The sequence below is a fragment of the Pinus tabuliformis genome, chromosome 1_2 (genome assembly GCF_031772625.1).
Source record: "Pinus tabuliformis cultivar Carrire ecotype Pingquan chromosome 1_2, CPIR1, whole genome shotgun sequence".
In the NCBI taxonomy this organism is placed as follows: domain Eukaryota; kingdom Viridiplantae; phylum Streptophyta; class Pinopsida; order Pinales; family Pinaceae; genus Pinus; species Pinus tabuliformis.
The window spans coordinates 353,261,582-353,279,149 of record NC_142298.1 but is presented as its reverse complement, the minus strand read 5'-3'; positions in this window follow the sequence as shown (position 1 = coordinate 353,279,149).

The window sequence follows — 17,568 nt, the reverse complement described above, 5'->3', positions numbered from 1 at the left end:
TGTATCTTATCTATCGGTATTCTGATGATTGCAACATTAATTAGTTAAGTTTGGTCTCTATTTGAATTTATGATGATGAGGGTAGTAAAGAATATGTATGCTCTCTACTAAAAGCATGATGATGATAAATTTGATGAATAGGTATATTTCTATTGATGTTACGATGTTGATAGCTTAATGAACATGTATGTTTCCATTGATGTTTAATGATGATAGCCATGATGGATGTGTCCCCTATGTTGACTACTTTCCTTAGTTCAGGCTTACAATGGACAATGATGTGAATAACTAGGAATTGTTAATGATGCTATTATGACAATGACTAACATTGAAAAACCTTGTTACTAATGATTATTGAGTATGGCAGGAAACCATCAGAGGCACTCGCATATGACGAGTTGATGACACCTAGTTTGATGAAAATTCATATTATTTTATCTTTGAAAGTCTAAGTCGATCTTGGAATCTGCCATATATGTTTAACTATATTCTGATGATATGTTAATGGTTGTAGGCACAGATTAGTTGCTTGACCGAATGACTCACATATGGGTGATGGGGTTGTACAAGTGGATGGAACTACATGGGAGGGGTGGGACAGTGTCCCTGATCTCACCCACTAGCACTCCCGCTGTGACTTGGGCTGGAAGGGTTGAAACACCTTCGCCTTGAAGATCACGATGCCATGAGGGCAGGTCCCCAAGTTGGGTCGCTCATGAGGATTTTACCAGGGGGCGCGCATCAAGGCGGATTCCTTGATCCCCAACACCATTAGTCTCACTATAGCAGGCAACATAAGAGATGATAGCGGTCTATGATGTTGCACCTATATTTTCCCCTCGTAGTCACTGAATGCTTGAAGGGCAAGTGGCGTGGCACCCTTGGAACTTCAAGGGAATTTCTTGAAGGGCACGACCAACTTGGCACCCTTGGCATCACAAATAAAATGTTAGGCGTGGCACCCTTGGAACTTCAAGGGACTTTCTTGAAGGGCACGACCAACTTTGCACCCTTGACATCACAAATAAATTGTTAGGCGTGGCACCCTTGGAGCTTCAAGGGAAGTTCTTGAAGGGCACGACCCAAACTTGGCACCTTGGAATCATTAAAAATAAATTAATTAATAAATATAACCAAGAAATGAAAACTAGGGTAAATTATGTTAGAAACCGAGGTAATTATATCAAAAATAAAACTTGGGTTAAGAGGATCATAGGAAGAAATAAAATAGATTACCTTAAAAATTCTACCCTTCCCATGTTGGAAAATACTAGGTAGATTATGTGGTTTAATTAGGTAAAAGGAGAAAGAGGGATATAATTGTAAGGATAAAGATTAATCCTAAACTAATTAAACCTAATTAAGAAAATAAGAAGGTGAATTAAAATAAGAATAATAAATTAAATTTAGAGAAATGTAGAGACCCTTCATGTGGCAACAACCAACATAAGAATATCCATCTAAGAGATAACTTGAGTTAAATTAGGGGGGTAGATAGGGGATCAAATCTTGACTCATTAATTGACTTTAGTAATAAACCCAAATCAAGGAATAAAAAGGGGGATAAAGAGGCAACTAGGAGAAGAAATAGGAATCTTGTTGAGGTGAGGAAAATATTAATTCTAAATTAAAATTTAACTAAATAATTTTTGGAGACCCTTGATGAGAGAGTGACACTTGGGTGGGTGAATAATCAAGCTATTGAATTATAAAAAAAAAACTAATTATGCATGACATGCCAAGTGTCACCTATGAGGACTCCTATAAAAGAAGGGGCAAGCCATGAGAGAAGGGACTTTTTGGGGAATCCTATTGTTGGATGGATGAGATGATGTTAGAGCAGTGATTACGAAGCTATAGTGAGTTTGGTGAGGTAGAGGATTTTAGAGAGGGGACTCTTGAGCCAAGGTGTGCTCTCCTCTACCAGCTAGTGCTTTCCTCCATTGTACAACCCCATTGCAACTCGGGGGTCCGCGGGGAAGAAGAATACCCAAGGAGTAGGCTGGGAGGTTAACCAGTGGGTCATCACATTCGGATCAAGTACATCGCCTTTCATTCACGGAGGTGACCGACAACAAGGGAATACTAGCAACAGCAAAGCAAACGGAGTCTCGTCTTCTGGTGAACGGTACATATGTGTTGCAATATTATTTTGGTCTTAGTTATATGTATGTAAATGTTACAATATGTTTCTTGAAATGAATTCCTAATGTGTTTCTCTTCTAGTTGCATTTTGCTGTGATTTAAAAAAAAAAAAAAAGATATGTTTATAGTCTGGATGTGGTCCTTACAGGTTCTGAATGTAAATTCATCATATTTGATGGAGTTTAACCATTCCAAACTTGGAGAAAGACGATCAGAGCCGAGTTGTTGTAAAGTTGCAGTTTTTGGCCGAAAAAGCTAGTTCAGCCAAACAAAAAAAAAGGTCGAATTTTTATTCACCGCAAATGGACATTAAAATAAACAGGAAAATTTTTCAATCAAACAATTTTAAAAGTTTGATTGAAAACCCTGTCCATATTTTTCATCAGTCGCAAAATTAAAATGGTGCGACCCTCTGATACAACTGTTTCTGACAAATGTTATAAATAAACTCAATTGAAACATTATTTTTTCACTCACATTCCTCACGTGCAACTTCTGAATTCCAAAATTCTTTGCATCTAATTTTTGGATAAAAAATAATATTTTCGCTAAATTTTTAAAGTGAGTTTTTTGGGCTGAATTTTGAAAGTAAACCTTTTGGGTTAAATTTTGAAAGTGAGTAAGAAAGTGAATTTTTTTTGCTGGATTTTGAAAGTGAGTTTCTTTGGCTAGATTTTTGAAATTGATTTTTTGGGGTTTGATTTTAAAAATATACATAGATTTAATTATCACGGGAAATAAAATAAATTGCAAGAGAAAATATGATCGAATAAAAGACATTGAGGCTCGTAGAGAATATTTGAGAAACTACTATAAAATAATAGTAAAAAAAAGGCTTAAATATTGAAAGGGAAAATCAATCTCAACAAGAGGTTGAACCAAGTATGTAAATGTAAATATTATAAAAGATAGTTAAAATTTAATAGTTTATTGTGGAATTTAAGTTTTTACTTGATGAACTAATTTGAAAAATATTTTGCAATGTAAACAGAGAGAGATTTCCTCATAACAATGATGATGAGATTGAAAATGTTGAAAGAAAAAATGAAAAAGAGAATGAAAGAATGCTTGATGATCTTGTTGAAGATGTTGAAAACGATTCAAGTGAAGAAGTTGAATCACCCTTAGGTAAGTATATATATGTCATGAATTATTGAAATTATACATATTTATTAGTTTTAATATCATGAACTCTATTTTTTAGTTTAATCATTTAATATATGTTTATACTCATTTATATTAGATTCTCATATGTACAGATGAAATCAATATCGATGATGGGATGTTAGAAAATGTCAACACTAACACATATGAAGATAAAAAAGTTGACCATGTTATACGATATTGCGTTAAGCTCACTATTGATAAGTTCTTCAAAGATGAAAATGTGACAGTTCAAGCTCAAATTTTCAGAAGTCCCTTAACATCAAAGAAATTAAAATATCCTACAACACTATTAGGTATTCGAAAATCAATGAAAGATAAAAAGGTTAGGAAAATGTGAATCAAAATATAAATAGTTCTCTAAAATCAATTAGAAGATCTAGAAATGATCTAGATGCACGAAGAACAATACAAATGGAAGTGGTTTCATCAAGTACTAAAGAAAATCATTTGGTAAAATCTATGGCAAAAGCATTAAGGACCTCACAAAAAACAATGCACAAGCATAGGAAATTTCGATTGTAAATAGATGCAAATGATGAGCTTGTTTATTGGATAGTTATTTGTAGGCAAACATACAAAGAAACACTTGGAGAATGTGCTAAAAAAATAATAAATGAATATTGTAGGAAAAATTCACGTGTTTCACCAAAAATAAGGGATGTGATGTGAAAAAGAATAACATGAAATCAATATGAAGAACATGCAAAACATATCTTGGACACCACTCAGTGTTATGAAACCAGCTAAAAAAAAAGATAGAATGGATAGATCAACGCCTTAGAATTCAGCCTCTTCGAGGGGGAAACCTCCTTTACATTACATAAATGAACAATTCTTCAATGATTCAAATGACAAAACTTCATTTCTATATATAGGAGTGTAAGGAGTCACAATATAACCCAGCCAACCTAACAATAATAATAGAGAGATTCTATGGGGCACAGTAATAACAATATGGGGACAAAAGGGGCACAACAATATTAATAAGGGATACAACTACAATAGTAATGGGGTAATCGCTATTATTATAGGGACCTAGCATGCCCCTCTCCTTAAAAAAGGTGTTGTCCTCAACGTTTGAGTAGTTCTGGATGCTTCTGTATAAAATTTTCATCCTCCCACGTGGAATCTTCAGCGGATAAGTTCTTCCACGATAAGATACTCCGAAATTGATCGATTTCATAGCTGTTGAGTTCTTGTTTCTGTGACTGCTTCCTGTTCCAATATAATTTTTCCTTCCTCGTCAAGTTCTGGCAATATTGTTTGAACTGGGAGCTTGTCGCCTATAACCTTCTTTAAACATGAAACATGGAAAACTGGGTGCAATTGAGAAGTTGCAGGAAGCTCCAATTTGTAAGCCATAGTACCAATCTTTTGCAACACCTTGTACGGACCATAATACTTTGGTGATAATTTATTATCCTTCTTAGCTTGCTTGAGGGAAATTTGCTTATATGGTTGTAGCCGTAGGAATACCCAATCACCTACATCAAAACTTCTTTCGCTACGATGTTGATATGTCTGTTGTTTCATTCTATTTTGTGCCAACACGAGGTTATCCTTTAAGAGTTGGAGGACTTGTTGTTGATATTCGATGTGATGTTCCACTGCTTGAACCATAGAATTTTCTCTTAAATATGATGTGATGGATGGTGGCTGATATCCATAAAGTGTCATAAATGGGGTCATTTTTGTTGTTGTATGGAAGGAAGTGTTATACCACCATTCAGCCAGAGGCAACCATTTGACCCAATGTGTCTGTTTATCAGATAAAAAGCAACGAAGATATCCTTCCCAACATTTGTTTACTATCTCAGTTTGCCCATCAGATTGAGAATGATAAGATGAACTATGAGCTAACTGAGTACCAAGACAAGAAAATAATTATGTCCAAAAATTTCCAGTGAAAATGGGATCTCTGTCACTTACAATAATCTTTGGGTTTCCATGTAGCTTTTGAATTGTTTCCATAAATGCAATAGAAACTGTACTGGCTTTAAATGGATGTGATAATGCACAAAAGTGTGCATACTTGGTAAGTCTGTCAACTACCACCATGAAGACACTCTTTCCCTCAAACTTGGGTAAACCTGTGATAAAATCCATTGAAACCTCCTCCCAACATTGGCTTGGAATGGATAAAGGTTGTAATAGACCTGGTGTCTTAATTGTTTCAACTTTATTTTGTTGGCAAACCAAACATTCCACCACAAATTTTGAAGGCCATCCCAAAAAAATTCCTTCTTAACCCTGTGGTAAGTTTTTAAAAATCCTGAGTGCCCTCCTATGGGAGAAGTGTGCAATTCCATAAGAATCTTTTGTTTTAGTTGGGAATTCTTACAGAGGTATAAGTGATCTTTGTACCATAGCGAATCATTTTTCCAGCTAAATGTATCAGATGTATTGGAATCTTGTTGTAACTTTCGAATAAGTGCCCACACTTCTTCATCATTCTTCCATTCCTCCCTTGCTTCATTTATCCAACCTGGTTGGATAATAGAAATGGCGCACAACAATGCTTCCACATCCTCATCCTTTCTTGAGAGTGCATCTGCCACCACATTTTGCTTCCCTTTTTTGTAGATGATTTCAAAGTCATAACCCAACATCTTTGTGACCCACTTTTGTTGCTCTTCAGAGGATAATCTTTGTTCTAAAAAGTATTTAAGGCTATCATGATCTATTTTTACCTTGAAGTTTCTTCCCATTAGGTAGGGTCGCCATTTCTTAAGTGCATGGAGTATTGCCAACATTTCCTTCTCATAAATAGCTTTGTGTAAAAACTTTCCCTTGATTGGACGACTTTCAAAAGAAATGGGTCTTTCATCTTGCATTAAAACAGCACCAATTCCATTTCCTGAAGCATCACATTCCACAATAAAGGTTTTTGTGAAGTCTGGTGTAGCTAAGACTGGTGCTTGGCACATTTCCTCTTTAAGATGTTCGAAGGCCTTTGTTGCTTCTGGAGTCCATGAAAATGCATCTTTCTTCAATAATGTTGTTAGAGGTGCTACTATTCTCCCATAATTCTTAACAAACTTTCAGTAATACCCTATCAACCCTATCATTTTTGCATGAGAAATTCACTGAAAAACCATAATTGAAGATATCTTTCGCATGACTTGATTTTTCAAAACAAATATATAAGTAAAATGGTGTACTTACTTGTCCCTTAGCTTAGGATGCAATGAAATCAGGTAAGCAAGCTTAAAAAATTGATTTTGGGAGAGTTTCGGGCGATTTATGGCTACTCTGGCCCAAGCGCGGCACGGTTAGCCTGAGCGTAGCGCCCAAGCGCAGCGCAGTGTTCCTGACCACAGCGTCAGGCCTCCAAGCGTAGTGTAGTCTTCCTAAGTGCACCGCTTTGAGGTTTTTGCCAATTTTGCCCATGGAATCAAGTTTCTCTTACTTTTGGGAAGGAGAGCTCGATGCACAAGAGTGAATGAGAGGTAAATAAGACAAGTTTGGGGCTTTTTAGTTTATATAGGAAAATTAATTTCTCCTTTTGAAAAGAAATGGGACCCACAAACCTTTGAAAAACTGATTTTTCACTTTTGAAAACAGAGTCACCTTTAAGGTTGAAACCTGAGTTGTCTTTTCACTTTCCTGAGCACTAGAACTTCTTCTTCTGGAGCTTTCAAACTGAAAACATGATGAATTTGTGATAACTCAACAAATCAATGTCAAAGAGTTGCTTGTCATGCTCTATTCACTGCTGGATTTATACATGGTAATGGTGGACCTTAAAAACCTTAATGACCTAATGGAAGACCTGAAATTGAACGGAATGATGATGATGACTGACTTGCTTTTATTATGACACCTTCATAGAAACGAGATAGGTGACCAGCATAGGTGAATTTTCCAAAAGACAAAAATCATTCCTAGATTGACTAAACAATGACCAAATTTTACTGTGTAAACTTAGTGACATGACAAAATTTGATTTTGAGAGTCCTGACAAGCCTAGTAAAAGCACATTTGATCCTGGTGACAAGAAAACAAGACTGACACTAACAAAATCCACTCATGACAAGACGACATCAGTCTAATAAACCCCTAGTCTATTATGCTACATGATAATCCATTGACTGAGTTAGAACTGGTAGTAGGTCAAGGGGGAAGGCCCATTGACTGGGTTGGACTAAGGGATAAGATTATGCAATGCTCGCTAAGGGAAAAAAAACGTGCAGTGCCCTCTAAGGGAAAAAAATTGCACAGTTTAAGCAGGTAGTGGAGGCTATGGGATGGGGTCCTGGGAGGAAAAACTACACATATTTAGGAGGCAAAGGGACTGGGAAACTGAGATTACGCAATGCACGTCTCAAGGAGGATTCAAGGACAGAACTATGTAGTTTTTGGAGGTAGTGAGATCCCTCTGAGGGAAAGGACACTAGGAGAAGCATCTATGCAGTTTTGGGTGCCAAGGGAGGCTAGGATTTTGCACATTAAGGTTGTGAAATGTGTAGCTCTAGTAGACAGAGACTGAGCATTGCACAGTGACAAGGAACAAGATTGTTGCTTGCTGGCTAAGACTGCAAAGTGCGTAGTTTGGGAAGGCTGGATGAGGCTAGGTTGCTAGGAATCCTCCGGAATTTGGTTAATGTGTGGGATCAGTGAAATCGATGTGAACAATGATAGAACTTGATTGTGACCACACACTTGGACACTTGGTGACACAACATAGATCATCCAGAACATATGAAAACATACTTCCCTTAATGCAACAACCTTTGTGGAAACTTACGACAAGTGTGGCATCAAAGATAGACTTTGTGATGATAATGACAACACTTGTGTAATAGTGTGTGAAACTTTGGAAATAAGTGTGAAACATGTATATATGGTGAGAAAAACTCATTTTTACAATGATTTCCCCTTGAAGAAAACTAGAACTCCCCTTTGAATGATAAGTGATAATTCGCATGCCTGAAGATGACACTTGTTATATAAAGATAAAAATGTGAATGACACTTGAGATCCAAGAAGGGAGCTTGAAATCATCAACTGACCAATAAGCGACTAAGGAACAACCTATCACAGAATCCACAGTAGGCTCCAAAATTTGAGTGTAGGCCAAAATTTTGGAGGGTGTTGCACTATATATGCTAGGATGTTTATTTTTTAAATTTTCAAATCAAGGTTCATGTACTTGTGAAGTGTGTGTGCACTATATATATTAGGATGTTTATTTTTTGTTAAGAAATTAAATTTTAGTCTATCAAATTCAAATGTAGATTATAAATCTAATCTATTCAATATTTTCCCTCATCGGGTATACAGATATGTTCTTTCTCTAGGACTTGTTCAAATTGAAAGGCAATGAACTAAAAATTTAATCTAAGAACAAGAATTGTGAATCTACTCTATCTTTCATAATGAAAATATTATGCTACTAAACTGAATTGAAAAGACTATTTTAAGTAACACAATTGAAACCAAATCAAAAGTCTGTGCTACTTGACTTGAAATAAATATATTCTACTCTTGACTGAAAATGAAATTATTCTAAGTGCTTTTGGAATTGACTCTATTCTAGGAATGTAATGAAGAAATATAACTAGAAAGAAGAATTGAAATGAACTTTAAATAATTGATTCAAATCTAGGCTATAAATTTTGTAGATTACTAATTTTCACTTGTTGTGATCAGAGATAATCTGAATATTAAATTAAATATGAGACTAAGCAAAAATTGCAAGGCAATAAACTTAATTAAGGAAATGTTTTTGTATTTTTAATTCTAATTGTGAGCACTCAACCTGTGCAACCAAACCAATAGTAAGTGAATTAAAATAAAAATAGAACATTAACAAATCACAAGATATATGCAAGTTAAATGAAAACAAATTCTAACAAAAATAACAAAATTAAATAATCAAGCTATCTTACGACTCTTTAGGGGGGCCTCCTATTGAGCACAAGGTATGTATGAAATCAAATTAAACTATTCACCAACGCATTTATAACTCAATTCCGGAACAAATTATAGCATTAAAAGATTTTCGGATCTCAAATGAGTAAAAACTTAGAATTATTGATTTTCCTAATCTTTAAAAACCAAAGAAATAAACGTCGAAAGGCGAGTTTACCAAGTGACATCTAAGTGTTTTAATTCAAAGAGAAATCGATTTCTCATGATTTTGTCTTTACGTAGAAAATCATGAGAAGGATACTTGTCTACACATCAGCAAATTGAAATCAAGTTCTCTTTCAATTGATGTCATGCTTTTCCATGCTCGTTTGTTGTTGAAATTTTTTCCTCAAAACTATGCATGCGAATAGACAAGAGTTGACTTGTCCTTTGTTTGGTCAAATTCTCAAGCTTTATGATCTTTTGAGTAAGTCTAATAGGTGGGTGTCCTTGTCTTTGAAATTTGGCATCTATCCATGTCCTTTTTTCTTCTTCAAAGTATATAGACCCAGTCTAATCATAGACTCAGATGCATAAATTATCATTATCTACAAAAATTGAATAATTTGGTAGCCATAAAGTTATTTCAGTGATTTTCACACACAAAATTATTATGAGCTGCAAATATTTGATACCTTACGTTATAACTGAGGATGACCAAAATGATCTTCTAACTTGTAAAGATGTCAAAAACAAGTATGGAATGGATGAAAAGAAGGGAAAAGATTTCAAAATTTAGGACAATTTGAGGCTTCAACATTCCCTCACACTAAGGATGTTGCATGTCCTCATGCACAAAAACTCAAAATTGAAGAAATCTCCTTTCATTGGACTGTTTCTTAAGCTTGGATTAAGACATCCAAGTTTGATACTCCCTTATTTTTTACATTAATTGACCATCTAGGTTTTCTCATGAGAAGTTTTCCTTGTAGCTCTTTGATCTTACTTCTAAGAACTTTGTTGTCTACTTTGATTTCTTTGTTCTTCTTGTACCAGTAACATATCTTTAACAACATAGTCTCATTTTGTTCATTCAAAAGTTCATTTCGTGCCTTAACCATTTCATTTTATCCTTTTATAAGTTTGTTTAATATATCTAAATGATAAATGTCTTGTTTGAGAGTATGAGCAGTATCTTGTTCTTGTTGAAAAGTAGTAGTATGGGCCCCAGAATTAGCTGTAGGAACATCATTATATGCAACTTATTCTTGAGTTTCCTCGAGATATTTTTCCTTCTTCTACGCTCTTCATTCTAAAGTATCCAAGTATTCGTAGACTTCTTGTTGGGAAATTGTTCTTTGACTCTTGGATAAGCACTGAGGAAATTGATTCCATCTGGTTCAAACCTAACAATAACACCCATGGTGATAGATAATTCTTGCCCTCTAATTGCCTCTTTTGATGGAGATGGATGAAAATGGATGAAGAGGTGAGTGGTGAGATAGGTTGATGATGGCAAGGTATGAATGAAAGATATAAATGATTGAATTTGAATATAACTTTTCTTCTTTTGATAATCTCCCACAAGTTGATTTCATCCAGTTTTGTAGGACCATTAGGATTTAGGAGATTTTTAAATCATTTTAATGTGATGGAGGGTTTTTGTAATTATGAAACAAGTTATGGAAAGGATAATAGGTCAAAGTTATAAGTGTGGTCATCATTTCAAAAGGTGTATCAAAATCATTATATAAACTCCTAAATCTATCATCTCTTTAATGAAAATTAAATTAATAATATATGTGCATACATTTTGCAGGTCCGTGATGCTTTTTCGATGCTTATTTGTCGAATAATGTTGCAATTTTGTCATTAGTTGTAGAATTTGGACTGAGCTACAGAATATTGACAATTTTGCAACTACTTCCTCAATTTATTTAGTTTCTTAGAAACTTGTTGATGTTGATGTGGTTTCTCTTTATTGATATTGTAGACCTCTGAAAGTGTTGCAACTTATTGGAGATTTCTCTTTAAAAAAAATAGTGTCTTCAAAAACATTTATTAGATATGAAATTTTGTCTTCAAAGAAAAATTGGGATAAAATAAAATGGGAAAAGAAGAAGGGAAATGTGAAAATCGAAGCTACCAAGGACCCCTTGGTTTTCAGCTAAGATTTTCTGCATAGAAATGCCAACAATGCTAGTTTTTGTACCTATTCTTTTATTTATTTTTATTTTTATTATTATATATTTCTCTTTTTTTCTTCCTTTTTTTATTTCTTTTTCTTTAAGAAGAGAAAGGAATTAAATTTTTCAATGATAAGGAAGAAAAATATTCCTTTCTTGCTAACTTCAAATCAGAATTCTCTTGCAAATTTTTGATAAATTCTTCTCTTCTCAAGGGCTTATGATATAACCTTAACCTATGCCCATTAACAAGGAAGGCAACCATTTCTTAATCAATAATCCTGACTCTAACTGCTCCATTATCAAAATAAGTATCTATTTCATAGGGACCGAGCCAGTGTGTCTAAAATTTTTCATGTAAAGGCTTAAACTTAGAATATATAAAAAAAAAGCCTAGTCACCTGGCTTGAATTTCTTGACTTTTATGAATTCTTCTTTCCACCTAGTTCTTTATTGTTGTATTATGTTTTTTATTTGTATGGCATCTTATTGGATCTCATCTAGCTCATTCAATTGTGCCAATCTTTGTTTTTGAGCTTCAGATAGATCAAACCCCAACTTTGCTATTGTTCTAAAAGTCTCCACCTAGAATTCAATTGGAAGCAATACTTGATTCCAATAAACAAGCTCATCAGAAGTATGACAAGTAGTGTTTCTCCATGTGGTGTGTTATGCCCAAAGTGCATCCGGAAGCCTTTCTTCCCAATCTCTTTTGTGCAAGTGTACAGTCTTGGTCAGGATTGCTTCAAGTACCTTACTAGTAGATTCCACCTGCCCATTAGCTTGTGGATGATATGGAGTGGACTTTCGATGTTTGATCTTACATTTATCCATAATATTTTGCATCAACTTGGATTTAAATTGAGCACCTTGATCTATCACAATTTCCCTTGGGACACCGAAATGAGTGAAATGTCCTCAAAAAGAAATGTAACTACAACATTTTTAGTAGCAAAAGGAACTGGCTTAGCTTCTACCCATTTTGTAACATAATATGTACAAACAACAATATACCTATTTTGTTTAGATGGAGGGTTGATTGGACCAATAAAATCTAGAGCCCATTTTCAAAAGGATTTATTAGTACCTGAGTTTGTAGAGGCATTTCATCTTATGGAATGAGTTTTCCCATTCTCTAGTAGTTGTCACATCTATTGACATATTCCTTGGCATCTATGAAAAGAGAAGGTCAATAACAACCAAAAGAATTACCTCTTATGTAGTTCTTTTATTAGAGAAGTGTCCTCCACATGATTCAACATGGAAATATTTTAAGATATCTAGTACTTCATCTTCTCAAATACATCTTTGAATAATCAAATTAAGTCCAATTCAATACAATTCTCCCTCTATCCATGAGTAAGGTGCACTAGTTTTGATGTCTTTCTATCTTTCTTTAGATGATATTTATGGGGGCAACTTTCCTGTAGCCAAATAGTTAGAAATAAATTCAAACCAAGGAGTTTTAGTCAATACTACAAAAATATATTCATCAAGAAAATTATCCTTTACAGGGGTATCAATATTATCATTCTACATCCTAGAAAAGAAATTAGTAACTGTGTTTTCCTTTCTTGGACTATCTAGAATGGTAATGTTAAATTCTTGTAATAATAACAACCATATAGTAATTCTACCATTATTATTTGGTTTGTTCATTAAATATTTAATAAAAAAAATGATTCGTATGAATGAATGTTTCATAACTAGTAATATACTGTCAAAACTTATTGATGGCATGAACAACAACTAAAAACTCCTTATTTGTTACTGTATAATTTAACTCTGTAGGAGTCAAATTTTTAATTGTATAATAAATAACATAAGGAGTTAATTCTTTCTATCCTGAAACAGCTCTAAAGGTTGTATCTGAAGCATCAGTTGAAATATGAAAAGGGAGAGACTAGTTAGGCCCTCTTAAGATTGGTGCTTCAACGATTTCCAGTTTCAATGATTCAAATTCCTTATAGCAGATAGAATTCCAAAAAAAACAAACAAACAAAAAACAAAACAAAACAAAAAACAAAACAAAACAAAAACAAAACAAAACAAAAACAAAAAACAAAACAACAAAAAAAAAACAAAAAAACAAAAACAAAAAAACAAAAACAAAAAAACAAAACAAAACAAAACAAAACAAACAAACAAACAAAAAACAAAAAAACAAAAGAAAAACCACTATCCTTTGTAATAAGTTTAAATAGTGGAGAATTTATTTTTGTGAATTATTCTATGAATCTTCTGTAATATCTTGTAAAACCAAGGGAACTTATAACATCTCTTTGACAAGTAGGAACTGAAATTTTAGAAATTACCTCTACCTTAGATGCATCCACCTTGATTCCATCCCCTGAAATACAGTGACCCAAAACAATTCCCTCATTAAACATCATAAAACATTTTTCATGACTCAATGAAATATTTGCTTCTTTGCATCTAATGAAAAAAAAATCTTATTTTTCAAGAGATTCTTCAAAAGTGTAAATCATCCATGTAAACTTCTACACAATCATGAATCAAGTTAGAAAATATATCTAATACTGCTCTTTGGAATGTTGCAGGTGCATTGCATACCCAAAAAGAAAGTACCATGTAAGCATATGTACCTCGTGGACATGAAAAGTTATTTTATCTTGATATTCTGGTGTCAGTTGAATTTGGTTATATCCATTGAAACCATCAAGAAATGAAAAATATTTCTTCCCTGCTAAAGTATCGAATATTTGATCAATGAAAGGCATCGGAAAATGGTCTTTTAAAGTAGCCTTATTAATTTCTCTATAATCAATGCACACTCACCACTTTCTATTCTTCTTAGGAATAATCACTAAAGGTGAGACCCATTGACTATCTGATATCGGGAAAATGAAATTCACATCAAGTAATCTTCTATTTCTTCCTCAACAATTTCTCTTAGATTGGTATTCATCTTTCTCTAAGGTTGTCTCATGAATGTAATATGATGCATAGTATATTAGGGTCAATTCCCTTCATGTCAGTATATTCTCATGCATATGTAGAGGAATTTTTTTGTAACAGCATTATCAATTGTTTCTTTTTAAATTTTTCCAAATTATTATTTATGTTTAATGTTTTGCCTGGAAAAAAATCTACTAAAGAATTACCAAAGTTTTCAATAGAATGTAGAGCTACTTTATATTGTCGAGATGATAAATATTCAATATCACATTGCTTTTGAAAAATATTGATCTTGTTCACAATATGAAGAAAAATCATTATTATTTATCAAATTTATTAATTGATCTTCCTGATTAATTTTTGAAAGAATAAATATAGGTTGTATATCTTCAAATTCTTCACTATCAACATCAATAAAAACTTCACTTTCTATGTTAGTTATTGTTTTTGTAGGTGGATATATTGTGAATCTCTTAGTAGAACTGCCATCAGAAATGTACATATCACCAGATCTACAAAATTATAAATGAATCAACTATAGCTGGTCAAGGTCTACTAACGATCAATAGATGGCCTCCTAGATTGTTCTTTGGATTTAAAACCATAAAATCAATAGGATACTCCCATGAATCTAAAGACACGTATACATCTTCTAATATACCATCAAGTTTGATAACAAATCTATCTTCTAACTATAATAAATTTGGAGTATGTTGAAGATTAGGAAGCTTTAATTGATCCATAGTTTGCTTACTCGTGATATTAATGGTTGCTCTTAAATCAATCAAAGTATTTGGGATCTCAACAACATTGATGTGAATTTTTATAATAGGGCTACCTAGATCTAAATATTTTTGAACAATTTGTTTTTGCATCATAATATTTTCAAACTTTCCTACCAATTGAATCTTTTTAATGTCTTTCATTTTTCTTCCTAGATTTTAAATGCAAAACTCCTTTATTGATTTTTCAAATATGGGTACTTACTTTATAGATTGAAGTTAAGGAATTTTAATGCAAATATTTTTCAATTCATCTAGCACATTATATTCAGGTAAAATGATTTTATTTTCTATTCTCTTATCAATTTGAAGCATTTCAAGAAAAGGGGGACTTTGTAAGGAAACAGAAGGTTGCTATACCAGAGGAATTGTAGGAGTTGATTTTATTTGGTTGTCACATAATTGTGTAAGAACATATCCATTGGATGAGTCTTTTCTTGGTTAAAAGATGCCACTTTTTAGTAGTTTTATCTTCCTTATATTCTTGGATGAATGGTGGTGACTTATTTTGAAAAACCCTACCAGATCTAAGTTAGACATTATTTATACCTAGAGGGGCTATCATACAAGCTTGAAAGTTTTGACCCTCAATATTATAGATGGGTTGTTAAGGAACTTTATTATTTGGATTCGGGATTGGTTAAGTAGGTAGTTGAATGGATTTTTGAGGAAATGGAGTGGATGGAAAGGGAAGTGGTTGGCTTGAAGTTAATTGGGGTTGGAATTATAGTTGAGTGGGTTGTGAATATTGAGGAGGATAGTACTGAGGTTGGTATTGAGGGTATGGTTGTTGGAATTTAGGATAGTGAGGATTCCTACCGTAATAATTTTTCCAACCCTATGACCAGCATAGGTGCATTTCAATTACTTTTTGGTTGTGCATATGATTGATATTGTGCATTCGAATCCTGTACCATACCTATTTTATTAGGCTTCCAAATTCTCTTCGGAGAAACAAAGCAAAGCAATTCAGCTTGACTTGTTTTAGCTTCATCTTGGAAAATAGCCTTAAGCACATGTATTCAGGGACATTCTTTTGTATCATAATTTTCTGCACATATAACACATATTTCAACACTATCAAGAGGACATTCTCATAAAGCATGTTTTTTCCAACATCTAGGATCGAAAATTGATAATGCAACATTCTTGGGTTTTTACTTGTTTTGTATCCTTAAAGTATCCAATTGTTCACTAATATTTCTGAGGGTATTTGTTTTAAAGTTGTCAAGAAAATTTCTTAATTCTTGTCTACTTAATATTCTAGATGCAGATTTGCTTACTCTTGACATGACTAGGTGTCTTGGGTTCTTACCATATTTTGTGTTACCTCTCACAATGTTTTTACACAAATCACAAATTTCATCAAATGAAAATTGGGGGACATCTCCTTTTCCCATTAAATTAAGAAGATCAATCCACTCATCCCTTATGGTTTTTAGCAAAAGAATTTTTAATGTATCCTCATCTAAATTGTGCATTTTATCCCTTTTGATATTGTAGGTAAACCTTTCCACCAGATCTTCAAGGTTTTCATCCTCTTTTTGAACCATCTTAAAGACTCCATCCTTAAGTTAACAGTGCATACAATAATCCTTATACTTTTCTAGGAATATTATTTTCATATCATCCCAAGTTTTGATAGAATGTGTTCCTAGAACCATGAACCATTTAAACCTGATCCATCTTTTAGAGTGGCTGAAAATAATTTCAATTTTTGAGTATCAAGTAAATAATAATATGGTCTACATAATACTTCAAACTCAAAAAGGAATGTTTTTGGATCCTCATCTCTTAATCCATGAAAGTTAGGAAGGTTAAATGGTGAGATTTTTTTCATGGTAGTAGTGGTATCCATATCTAAAATAGGAAACCCATAAGGATCCTCTTCATGAAAGTATCCATCATCTCTCCTTCCACCTCTACCACATTGACCTCCTCTACCTCTTCCTCCACTAATCGTTAATCCACCCTCTCCATTATGTACTTATCCTTCTCCTTCTCCTGCAAATGTAAATTCCTCAGAGTTGATATAAGGTTCAACAATAGGGTTGTCTACTTCTTCATTTGGTTCTTCTACTAATGGTATATCAAATAAAATTTCCTCTTCTTATTCACTAGGTACTTCTAACTCTTGTCCTAATATTTTTTCACCTATTGGGGAAAGAAATATGACTCCTTCAGTATGGGATGTAGGTTCTTCAACTATAGCTTCTGTAAATGAGTTCGGTGAATCCCTAGGCTGAATTTCAAACTTATGTACTTCAAGGAGTCTAGGTCTACCTGGTATGGATGGAATGCGAGTGTTGGTGGATGGTATGGTGCTACGTGGTCTAGTGGGGGTGTTTGGTGATGTTGGTATTTAACTACATCCTCTACCTCTAATTACAAATCTACCCCTATATTCTCGTTTGCTATACATTATGCATTTGAAGATGTATGCATCTAGTATGATATTCAAATAAAAAATAAAGTCCTATATACATTTCCCCAGAACCAGTGCCAAAAATGTTGGG